The sequence below is a fragment of the Piliocolobus tephrosceles genome, chromosome 14, assembly GCF_002776525.5.
Source record: "Piliocolobus tephrosceles isolate RC106 chromosome 14, ASM277652v3, whole genome shotgun sequence".
Classification (NCBI taxonomy): domain Eukaryota; kingdom Metazoa; phylum Chordata; class Mammalia; order Primates; family Cercopithecidae; genus Piliocolobus; species Piliocolobus tephrosceles.
Window position 1 is genome coordinate 66,963,507 of NC_045447.1, and position 11,832 is coordinate 66,975,338.

The window sequence follows — 11,832 nt, forward strand, 5'->3', positions numbered from 1 at the left end:
GGGTTCCAGAATAGGCAGTGCTTTTTATCACATTTTGCAAACACAGCTTAATTCAGCATAAACTGCCTTGCCTTGCATAGTTTTCACCCAGATTCATATATAAGATCAATGTTGCTTTAAATTTAGCCCTTGGTTTTACTGTAAGTTCATGACCTTGTAGAACAAAAATTAAATTCATAAAATTGGCTTTGGCTTCAACTTGGAAACCAAGCCCATATTTATGAAAGTTCCCCATTTCCCTAGGAATATTCTATTGTGCTTACTCTCTGGAGTTTCCAGAAGGCAATATAATTTGGCTAATAAAAACTGAGAAATTACTACTGTAAAGAAAAAATGCTAACTGTAATACATTGTGATGTAACCTAATTTTAATTGCGGGACTTCTCACTTCTGATTTTTAAGAACCTGTCCAATAGAGAACACATAGCAGCAACATCAAACAACAGAGATCAACCTGTGAGGGTTCGAAAACTGGGGGCGCTGTGGCTGTGTTCATGTATTTCCATCGAGGGGGTATGATTGTCATGCCAATGTATAAGAAATAATGTATATTAATTAAACTGTATTTCCCCACATTAATAAAGTTTCCTGTTACAAATTTAACACTGTAAATAAATCAGCTTATCAAATGTTATGAAATGTAAAACCATTCTGTAGAGGCAAGAATAGACACTTGTAATTTATGTTACTGAAATTCTTTAATAAAATAGCCACAGCTTGAATAATGCCAGTTAGATAGTAATTGGTATACAATTAAGGACTCTCTGAGGGGACAAACTCTCAAAAAGAATAAATAACCTGTATCAGGGAACAATAATTGGACTTCTCTGTACTCCACTGCTTCAGTCTAATGCTGGCAAGAGAGACCTCTTTGGCCCACTGCTGGCACTCGGGCTGAAGAGGTGGCTGAGGCTTCTGAAAAAGGAAGATTATTAGAATGTTTGTGCAAGTCTCTGATGGCTTTTGAATACCTCACTCATGTTTGACTCATCAGTGCATTTTGTTCACACCAATTATAAATTTAGTGGTTTAGTCATGATAAAAAGACAGGTGCAACATTATCTTTTGGAAGAAAGAACAATGAGACCCATATGATTTCAATCTTGGATGAAAATCACTAGTTGCCAAAATGAACAAAGTGTTTTCAAACCTGGTTCTCACCTCCTCTCATATGCAATTCCCTTAAAAATCATGTTTTATATTTCTATTATCTACTGTCTCTGAACTGATATTGATATAAAATAGTTTTTGATTCTGTTGGTGTCTACACAACAGTCCCAACTAATTTGAAATAGCAAGTCATATAGCATAAAATATTATTGCTTTCATGTCTCATTAAGAGTAACTATCATAGTATCCTCTCCCTGCATGGTGTTGGTGGTTAGTTCTCAGAAGCTTGTGTGAGGACTGCTGATAGGAAGATGTCTTCAGGAAATGCTAAAATTGGGCACCCTGCCGCTGACTTCAAAGCCACAGCCATTATGTCAGACGGTCAGTTTAAAGACATCAGCCTGTCTGACTACAAAGGAAATATATTGTATTCTTTTACCTGCTAGACTTCAGTATGGTGTGCCCCACAGAGATCATTGCTTTCTGTGGTACAGAAGAATTTAAGAAACTCAACTGCCAAGTGATTGATGCTTCTGTGGATTCTCACTTCTGTCACCTGGCATGGATCAACACACCTAAGAAACAAGGAGGGCTGGACCCATGAGCATTCCTTTGGCATCAGACCCGAAGCGCACCATTGCTCAGGATTATGGGATTTTTTTTTTTTTTTTTTGGTGTTTTTTAGTAGAGACGGGTTTCACTGTGTTAGCCAGGATGGTCTCGATCTCCTGACCTCGTGATCCACCTGTCTCGGCCTCCCAAAGTGCTGGGATTACAGGCTTGAGCCACCGCGCCAGGCCGGATTATGGGATCTTAAAGGCTGATAAAGGCATCTCATTCAGGCATCTCTTTATCGTTGATGATACAGGTATTCTTCAGCAGGTCACTATGTAGTGACCTCCCTGTTGACTGCTCTGTGGATGAGACTTTGAGACTAGTTCAGGCCTTCCAGTTCACTGACAGACAAGGGGAAGTGTGCCCAGCTGGCTGGAAACCTGGCAGTGATACTATCAAGTCTGATGTCCAAAAGAGCAAAAAATATTTCTCCAAGCAGAAGTGAGTGCTGGGCTGTTTTAGTGCCAGGCTGCAGTGGGAACCCCTGAGAACAAAATCTCCTTTGTATTTTTTTTTCCCATGAGTAAAATACAAGACTTCAGATTCAGCCGAATTGTGGTGTGTTACAAGGTAGGCCTTTCCTACAGGGAGTGGAGAGACCAGCCTTTCTTCCTTTGGAAGTGATGGCCTGAATTGTGTTGTGGGGAGGCCACTGATTGTATGATGTGTCAGTAGAGAGCATCAACCCATTGATCTTTTGTAGTTTGTTTTAAACTTGAACTGAGAAAAAAATAAAAGAATATCATAATGTATTTTCTTCTTTTAATTTATTTTATCAGCTATTTAAATAACAAAAGTAATACATGCTGTTGTCAAAGCAAATAAAATCAAAACAGGTATACTCGAAAAATGGTAAATGGACTGTACTCTTACTCCCTCCAATCAGATTTCTCCAGTATACTCAGTGCTTGTAACTTGTTTTAAACTCTTCTGTCTTTATTCCAACAAATAAATAAATAACTTTAAAAACATGTAGATATTTTCTTATTTTCTTTTTACAAAAATATGGTTATGCAGTATACTTTATGTTGGAACTTGCTTTTCTAAAACCAGTGTATCATGTATATACCTCAATCTTTCTGTAAACAAATGTTTTATAATTTATTCAGCCTGCTTCTATTATTGGACATGTATGTTTTTTCTCTTTTTTTCTATTATTTTCCTTTTCTTCTCCTACTATAATGATGTGTACATAAACATTCTTTTACAAATATCCTAACATATAACTCTATATTATTTTCTCAAGGTATGGGGAGACTACAATACAAGAGTTCCCTAGATGGGATTTCTAGGTCAAAGAATGAGCACATTTTAAATTTTAGTATATTCTTACATGTTCCTTTCATATAATGTATTGCATTTTAATTTTTGTTTTATTTTACATGACTGCTTCCTCACTAGGTTGAATTGCCAGAGGGTAAGGACTCTTCTATTTTTCTATGTAGCTAGCAACAAACATTTTTTATTTTTTTAAATTCTGAAAATAGAAGGTTTGATTAGTCAGCCATATTAACATGACTGTATTGTTCCTTTTCTACTCCCTTGTACTCCATCTTAATTGAAAATACCTTCCTTAGGACTGAAGCTGTCATTGGTTCTTACCTTTTCTTAACATTCACAACCCCTATAGTGTGTCACAGATCAATGATTTGTTAAATGCTGCCCTATAATCTTAGCTGATTATTTGTGCACTTTGTTGCTGTTGTGAATCCATATTGACCACATTTTCTAAATGATCATTCTGTTCACTGTGTATTGAGGATACAGTTAAAGGTAGGAGGCTGTAGCTTTCAACTCGGTTGCACATTGGAATCAAATGCTTGAGCTCCACCCATGTCTGCTTGAATCAATCTGGAGGACAGGATGGCAGCCCAGGCAATTGTGTTCTTGAGAATTTCACTAGGTAATTCCTTCACTAATTAATGCAGGATCCCAAGATAATCACTTTCACTGGCTTTTTCCAGCTGCTTGAAGTTTATAATGATATCACATTTGTTGCTTATAACAAAAACACGCATACAACAGGAGGTAAAACCAGTAGGCTTTATCAAATGCCAGGCATTGTGTTGGCTGATGTACCACAGATTCAGCCTCTCATTAAGGCCACTGCCGTGGAATCAGTGAGGTCACTGTTTAGTTGAAGAGGCCATCCATTCATGTGGTGTCATGATGGAGATGTGCCTAAAGGCTATTTTAACAGGCAAACGCCCAGACAAGAATAAGCCCCATTGAGGTAAATTTATATACATGGTGCTACTCAACTGTATTGGTTCACTTAACATAAGTCTTAACTTCATTTGCCAGTGATCATGACAAAAATAATACACAATTTTGCATATATGGTCAGATTTAATAAACAAAAAGAGGAAAGGAAAGATGCTGGGAAGCTTGCTGTAATTTAAGTTTTTCCCCCCAGAAAGAAGTGATGCTTGAGATGACTCAGCCTCTGGATTACTTGTCACCAACAATAATTAATATGTTATAACAGCTATCATTTATTGGTGCTTACTATGTTCCAGACACTGTTCAGAAAGATTAACTCATTTGATTTTCACAAGACATGAGGGGGATACTATTAAATCCACTTTTAAAATGGGGAAACTAATGTACTGTTATGGGAAGTCAGGGACCCTGAACAGAGGAACCAGCTGGAGTTGAGGCAGAAGAACATAAATTGTGAAGATTTCATGGACATTTATCAGTTCCCAAAATTAATACTTTTATAATTTCTTACACCTGTCTTCACTGCAATCTCAGAATATAAATTGTGAAGATTTCATGGACATTTATCACTTCTCTAATGATACTCTTATAATTTCTTATGCCTGTCTTTACTTTAATCTCTTAATCCTGTTATCTTCGTAAGCTGAGAATGCGTGTCCCCTCAGGACCATTATTGTACAAATTGATTGTAGAACGTGTGTTTGAACAGTATGAAATCTGATTGTAAAATGTGTGTTTGAACAATATGAAATCAGTACACCCTGAAAAAGAACAGAATAACAGCGATTTTCAGGGAACAAGGGAAGATAACCATAAGGTCTGACTGCCTGCAGGGTCGGGCAGAATAGAGCCCTGTTTTTGTTATTGCAGGGAGCCTATAAACGGATGTGCAAGTAGGATAAATATTGCTGAATTCTTTTCCCAGCAAGGAATATTAATAATTGATACCCTGGGGAAGGAATGCATTCCTGGTGGGAGGTCTATAGACGACTGCTCTGGGAGTGTCTGTCTTATGTGGTTGAGATAAGGACTGAAATACGCCCTGGTCTCCTGCAGTACCCTCAGGCTTACTAGGATTGGGAAATTCCAGCCTGATAAATTCTAGTCAGACCGGTTGTCTGCTCTCGAAGCGTGTTTTTGGTTCAGATGCTTATCAAGACAATGTGTGCACAGTGGAACATAGACCCTCATCAATAATTCTAATTTTGCCTTTGCCTTGTGATCTTTATAGCCCTTTAAAGCATGTGATCCTTGTGACCTACTCCCTGTTGGTACACCCCCTCCCTTTGTAAAATCCCTAATAAAAGCTGGCTGGTTTTGTGGCTCGGGGTCATCATGATGGTCCTACCAATATGTGATGTCACCCCCGGAGGCCCAGCTGTAAAATTTCTCTCTTTGTACTCTTTTTCTTTATTTCTCAGACAGGCCAACACTTAGGGAAAATAGAAAGGACCTATGTTGAAATATTGGGGGTTGGTTCCCCTGATAAGGTACAAAAAGTTTAAATAACTTTCCTGAGGTCACATAGATGAAAGGTAGCAGAGTTTGAATTCAAAGCCAGGCCTCTCTTTAGAGGCCCTTTTCTTAACTCCTAGGTCATATATTGTACTGCTTTTCAAAGAAGAGTTTATTTTCTGGCTATGGTTATGTTCTAACATGTTCCATGTTTCTCTGTCTCTCCTGGGATGTGTGCACTGTATGTTAGCATCTTGCTTTGAGACGCAGCTTTGTAAACTTAGGAAGTCCTTTCTTTTTTGACTTTGCAACTGCTCTAAGTACAGTCTTTAATTAAGGAGGATTTTTCAGCAATTTCTGTGGGGGGTTTTCTTCCTTCTCATATGCTCTGCCGAATAATGAATGCTTGTTAAATTTGTTAATAATAATGTATGTCGGAGCTGTAGCTCACTGGTCTACTGACCGTATTAGAGATCTTTGAGTGTGTTTCAGCTCTTAGATGGAGACATTTTCCAAGCAGGGTTTGTTCCCTGCACTTTCTGTTGATAGGAGGGCATTGGAAGTTTATTTTGGTAGGAAGAGCAAATATCTGTTGGAGCATGAGCTAAAAATAAAACCCAGCCATTATACAAGATCATGAGGCTTACCCATAATGCCACAGTTTGTTTTGTAGCTAGCCTCTCCAAAATGAAGACAGGACCTTGGCAGAGGAGGACACAAGGAGCCCTTACATGTACCTACAGATGATTTTGTTAGATGGAGCCACGTCCTCATGTCTTTATTCCTTTTTATCTTTTGCTCTGATTTCCATTTGTCCTTGTCTTTTACCTATGAAATTATTTGGAAAAACTTTGATCATCTCGGAAATGCCAATGGTTTGCTCACAGTGCCACCCCTGGGTGCTCCCTGACTTTCTTCATGATGCCAGAAGGGTGCTTGGTTCTACACAGAGGCAGAAAGAGCATTCTTTTTCCTGTTTGGTGGCACTTCCTTTTCTGTGCCCTCCTTTTCCCCCAAATATCCAAATATTCTTCACTGAAGAGTGCAAAACTTACGAGTTTCAGCACTTAATAATGGATGTCAAACTGTGACCAGAGGAATGAAGACAAAATAGATGTCAGAGGCTTGCCCATTCTTCCCCTCCTTTTTTCTAGGCTTTTCCTTTTTTTCATTCCTCAGCTGCAAAACAAAAACATCCAGGATTATGAATGGAGGTAAAAAAAGATGCTATGGGATCACTGGAAGAGGAAGTGTAGTCTAACACCACCAACACCTGGCCAGAAATGTCTGGTTATGTCCTTCGAAGTTTCCACAGTCACAGTGGTTTGAGACAGTTTTTAACCACTTCACTTCCTGCCCAATATCATATGAACTATATCATGAGATGAAGAGGATCCCAAGAGCAGAAAAGAAGAAAGAAATACAAGGAGATATGGGGCTTTATTTATGGCCTTCTGTAGTAGGTGGTGGTGTAGATGACACTTGAGATGTAGATGACACTGAAAAGTGGCTTGAATTTAGCTAAAGAAGGAACTAATGAATGAAGATACAGCAATACACTTTTCTTTCTGTTTTTCCTTTTTCTCTCATTCCCCATTATTCTCATATTTTTATTTATTTTATTACTACTAAAGGAAAAGCTGAATACTCATGCTAGAAATAATAATACAAAGTAAAACTATCCCAAGACTTAAAGTAAGTTTTGCCCAGTCATACAGAAACCCAACACTGTGTAATGTCCCCACCAGATGTTCAAGTAGCATTAATAATAATTTTATACAGTTACTGTAATCCAAATAAAATTAATTAAACAAGTTAGAAAAAATTCTTATTGTGGTATTTCTATTTTCACTCTACTCTTTTTGTTGAGACATCTCAAACCAATGGAAAAGTTAAGAGAATAATACAAAGAACACCCATGTCTCACCCTAGACTTGCTAGTTGTTAATTTTGCCACAATTGCTTCTCTCTCTAGATATTTTATATTATATAAAATTATATGCATAAATTATTTTATTTAATTTACGTATGTATACATTTTATATAATAAAATGTGTAAATGTATTTATAAAATTATTTATAAATATATAAGAATATTTGTATAATATTTGTATAATTTTATGAAACATAAATATGTCTAATACATGTAGATATATAATTTTTACTGAATCATTTGTATGTAATGTGCAGACATTATGATTCTTCACCTCTACATACTTCAGCATATATCTTCTAAGAACACGGCCATTTTCTTATGTGCCTTAATCACTCTCAAGCAATTTTACGTCACTATAATATTACCTAGTATAAAATCCCTATTTCAAATTCCACCAGTTGCCCCAATAATTTCCTTCCATCTGGGATCCAATCATGCATTGCATTTAATTGCCATTTTTCTTTCTATTAATCCAGAACAGTCACCTCCTTTTATTGTCTTCAGTGTCGCTGACGATTTTGAGGGTTCCAGGCCAACTGTTTTGAAGAATGTGCCATATTCAAATTGTGATTAGATTCACAATTGAGTAAGAATAATTCATAGGCGATATGGTGTCCTGTGAAGGCTTTAATTTTAATTTGGGGACTTTGATTCAGCTTTTGTGTTTCTGATCTTGGAATTTGAGATGTACTCAAAAGCACCAAATCATTATTTGAAGAGTTCTTTCTCTGGGTATGAACAGAAGAGACTCAGGTATGTATTTTCTACTAACTTACAATTTAGGTCAACCAAGTAACTGAGCTCTCAAAGTCAGAACGAGTATGATGAGGTGAAATTAGCACAGTTTGAAACAGGTGGCTTAGGCTCAACACTGATTCTGTTGCTACTTATGAATTATTCCATCCTGGATAGCTTGTATGGATTATTCCATCTTGGATAACTTGTTTTGGTTCCATTCTCTCATCTGTATGTAGTGGAATGATCCTGAGTCTTCCTAGCTCATAGAGATGTCATAATGGTCAAATGAGATCCATATGTCCATGGTACAGTTTAGGTGTGCCTCTGCCTGTATGTCCATGTGAAGGAAAACATCCCCAGAGAGAACACTGATCCTCTGGTAATTGATCAAGACCATGCTTAGTGTCCAGAGGATCGTGCAAACATTTCTTACTGTTCATTTATTTATTTATTTTTGACTGCCTTTCAAAGACATGCTAACTTCTAACTTCGCTGACAGCCTCCCCACTCCTACCACCTTGCCTGTAGGCTTTCACTCATTGATGTGTCAGCAAGTTTTATTTCACCAGCAAGCTGAACTGCTTTTCAGAGTGAAACACTGTAATGCAAACGTTCTGTGGAATTTTAGTGATAAATGTAAAGTATAAAGGAAATTTGTAAGATAGTCTGACTAATACTCTGCTTTGAGTCATTAGAAACAGAATAGGGAAAAGTAAACCTGGTGGCATTGTTACTTTTCTGGCACTTAGTGTTGAAATACCACTTTTCTTACCATTTAGAAAACAGACTGTAGAAATTGCTGATTATCATGGTGTTCCCAAGTAAAGCAGAGATGGAGTTATAGGAGTTTATGTCAGCACATTCTGGACTAAAAGCATAAGTAGAAAACATAGAAAATCAGTAAGTACTCTGTTAGAGTACATTGTATAGCTACCAAATTGCTTTAGAAGTTGATATTCTGAGGCAACAGGCAAAAGTCATCTTAATTTAAATAAAGTTTAGCTAAATAGAAATGAGGGGTTGCATAATTATGTGATTAACTGTTTCAGCATTCTGCCAACAGAAACATTTTCTTCCTAGAGTGAATTCCCCACTGTTCATTCTAACTTTAATGACTCGAGTAATGGTTTTTATACTTCTCAGATAATTGAAGTACAATATGAAAATCATCACATGTTACTGCTTATTTCAAAACTGTCAAATATATTGCTCCTGGTAGACTGTTTCTATGCAAATCTCTTTTTTGCAAGCCAACCAGGCACTTGGTTCTTTTTTTCTGCTATTAAAGGAAGAGTGCAGTGTATATAACATACACAGAAAGAGGAAATGAAGGGGGGAATAGTATTGGAAGTATCTTTAAAATAGATAAAAATGTGTTGTAAACTGAAATTGAACAATCAATAGACTGAATTAGACAAATTAGAAAAATGTTTTATTTAATTTTCAATTCAAGTTTACGTCATCTTTAACTGAAAAAACTTTCCTATTGCTTACTAAATAAAGCCCAAACTCCTTCCTCTGGTATCCATACCCCTTCAAACTCTGCTCCAATTGACTAATTTCCTATTTATACCTATTATACTTTAGGCATCTTTCATGTATACTTTTTTGTTGCATTTTTTAGTATAACCCAAACAATTTGCTATCACTCACAAAAAGTATGCTCTTCTATATTTATGCCTTATTATTTTTTATACAAAGTTTCCTTACCCTCTTCTCAACTTTTATGGTACTTTCATTTTGTCTGCTACTGGGAGCACAGTGTAGTAGATGCAGTCCTTTGCTAATCAGATCAATTTCCTACCCCCACCCCCCCGCCCCCTGCTTCTAAGGAAGTCTTATTTGCTTAGCTGCTGGATGTGTTGACTAAACACAGGTGAGTCCTAATCTAGGAATTCTCTGTCCGAGGAATCTCCTATGCCTAAAGTTGGGTTCCTTGCAGAGGTCAGCCCACATTGATGACTCGTTGAAACAGATTTGGCTCCTTTGTTTCAATTGAGAACAATTTAGAATGTCCATCCCAGGTCCAGAGCTCCCTGAGGAGACAAATAAGGTCTTTATTGCGACCGTATTGCAGTTCAACTTTTTCTTCTACCCAATCCAGCTTCTCTCACCCCCTTGCAGGTATTGTTCCTTACAGAACTCCCAAATAAACTGCATGCATGAAAATCTCTCTTTCAGAGTTGGGTTCCTGGGGAATTTAAAACAGACATTTGGTACCAGATGTGATTGAAGGAAGCAGATTCTAAAGTCACCCTTCTGCTCGGTTGCCCACTTGTTGGCTAGAAGTGAGAATGACATCACCCATGCTGTACCAGAGCAACTGTTCCACTTTCAACAGTGCTGAAAAGGGGTGAAATACAAGTGGAATGAACCCAATAGTGGGCAGAATGTCTTATCTTTGAGAGATTTATGGTAAATACTAATAGTACTTATAAGGATTATGAAATTTGCAGACTGTTGGTGAAGGTAAATATTGGAAATATTAATGAATGTCTGAGTGTGATCACCAATTTAGGGTGAAGTGTAAAGCCAGATGACCTCCTAAACAGCACAAATGGTCTTTCATCTTTCTCAACACAGGAAGAAAAAGCTAAATGTCAGGCCCAGGACTTAAGGGAAGTAGAAATGTATAGTGAGTTGAATTCTCAATCCCTGCATGTCTTCTCTGTCAAGGTCAGGTTCATTCCTGGCTGTGAACAAGGTCCTGAAACTTGGGATGGAGACGTTCAGGTACATGCATTGAAAATGTTCAGTCTCCTTCTTCCTCTGAACCTTCTGAGGTTACACAACTAGCCCATTCCTCTCTACCAAAGACTAATGATCCTCCCTTACCTGGAGATGATGCATAGGGCTCTCCCTTGCAAGACAACATTGAACACCCCAGGACCAACTGTCTTCTCTGCTCTCGGCCATTAGACCAATTACGTAGGACAAACTCACAAAAAACTCTTGGCCTGAGACAATATAGGCATGCAGAGGGGAGGAAAGAGACCTCACTGAGACCTGACATGAAGCAACAGTGAAGAATACATACGAGTCTGAATCTTAAGAATATTGGAACAAAGTGAGAGGAGGGATTTAGGTGAGGCAATTAGAGAGGGAGGGTCTTGGCAGAAGAACAACAGTAATAGAAACACCTGCAGAACAGCAGCAACACCACCTCTGCAGCTAGCAGGAAGATCAATAGTCATAGGGACACCGATGGGACAGCACCCACACTGCCTCTGTGGCTAAAGGGAAGAAATGTAGTTAAGAACGTCCCCTTATGCCAGGAGGTCTGCTCAGAAGGGACTGTCCCAACCTAGGTGCAGGCACAGTAAATCAACCTAAATAGCCTTAACCCAGCTCATTATAATGTCATTAACATGATATTAGCTTTGCAGTTTTATCCTCCTCCATCATGTGTGTTTCAGTTAGGCACGCATGGATAATAACCAAGATGGAGTTACTATGACCAACTCCAGGCATGCACAGATACAACACCCCTAAGAGGTATATCTATTGTATCTCCACCCTCTCCCATTTGGGCAGAATCCACAGAAAACTTCCTTTTTCTTGACACATAAAAGACCCAGAACTCAGTCTCATTGCTTACAACCCACTTTCAGGGTCCCCTTTCACTGTTGGGTGCTTTCCTTTCGCTTAATAAATTCTGCTCTGCCTTACTCACCTTCTGGTGTCTGCGTGCCTTGTTCTTGGTCGTGGGACAAGAGCCTGGACCTCAGTGAACTCAAGGGGGAAAGGGGGATTGC

At 38.1% G+C, this 11,832-nt stretch overlaps 1 pseudogene across 1 annotated transcript; it reads left to right on the forward strand.

The window, feature by feature from the left end:
* Positions 1-1,421: 1,421 nt before the first annotated feature.
* LOC111543402 lies at positions 1,422-2,674 on the forward strand (annotated as a pseudogene). Its single transcript, XR_002731854.2, has 2 exons — positions 1,422-1,754; positions 1,911-2,674. The product of XR_002731854.2 is annotated as a peroxiredoxin-1-like (transcript).
* The last annotated feature ends 9,158 nt before the right edge of the window (positions 2,675-11,832 follow it).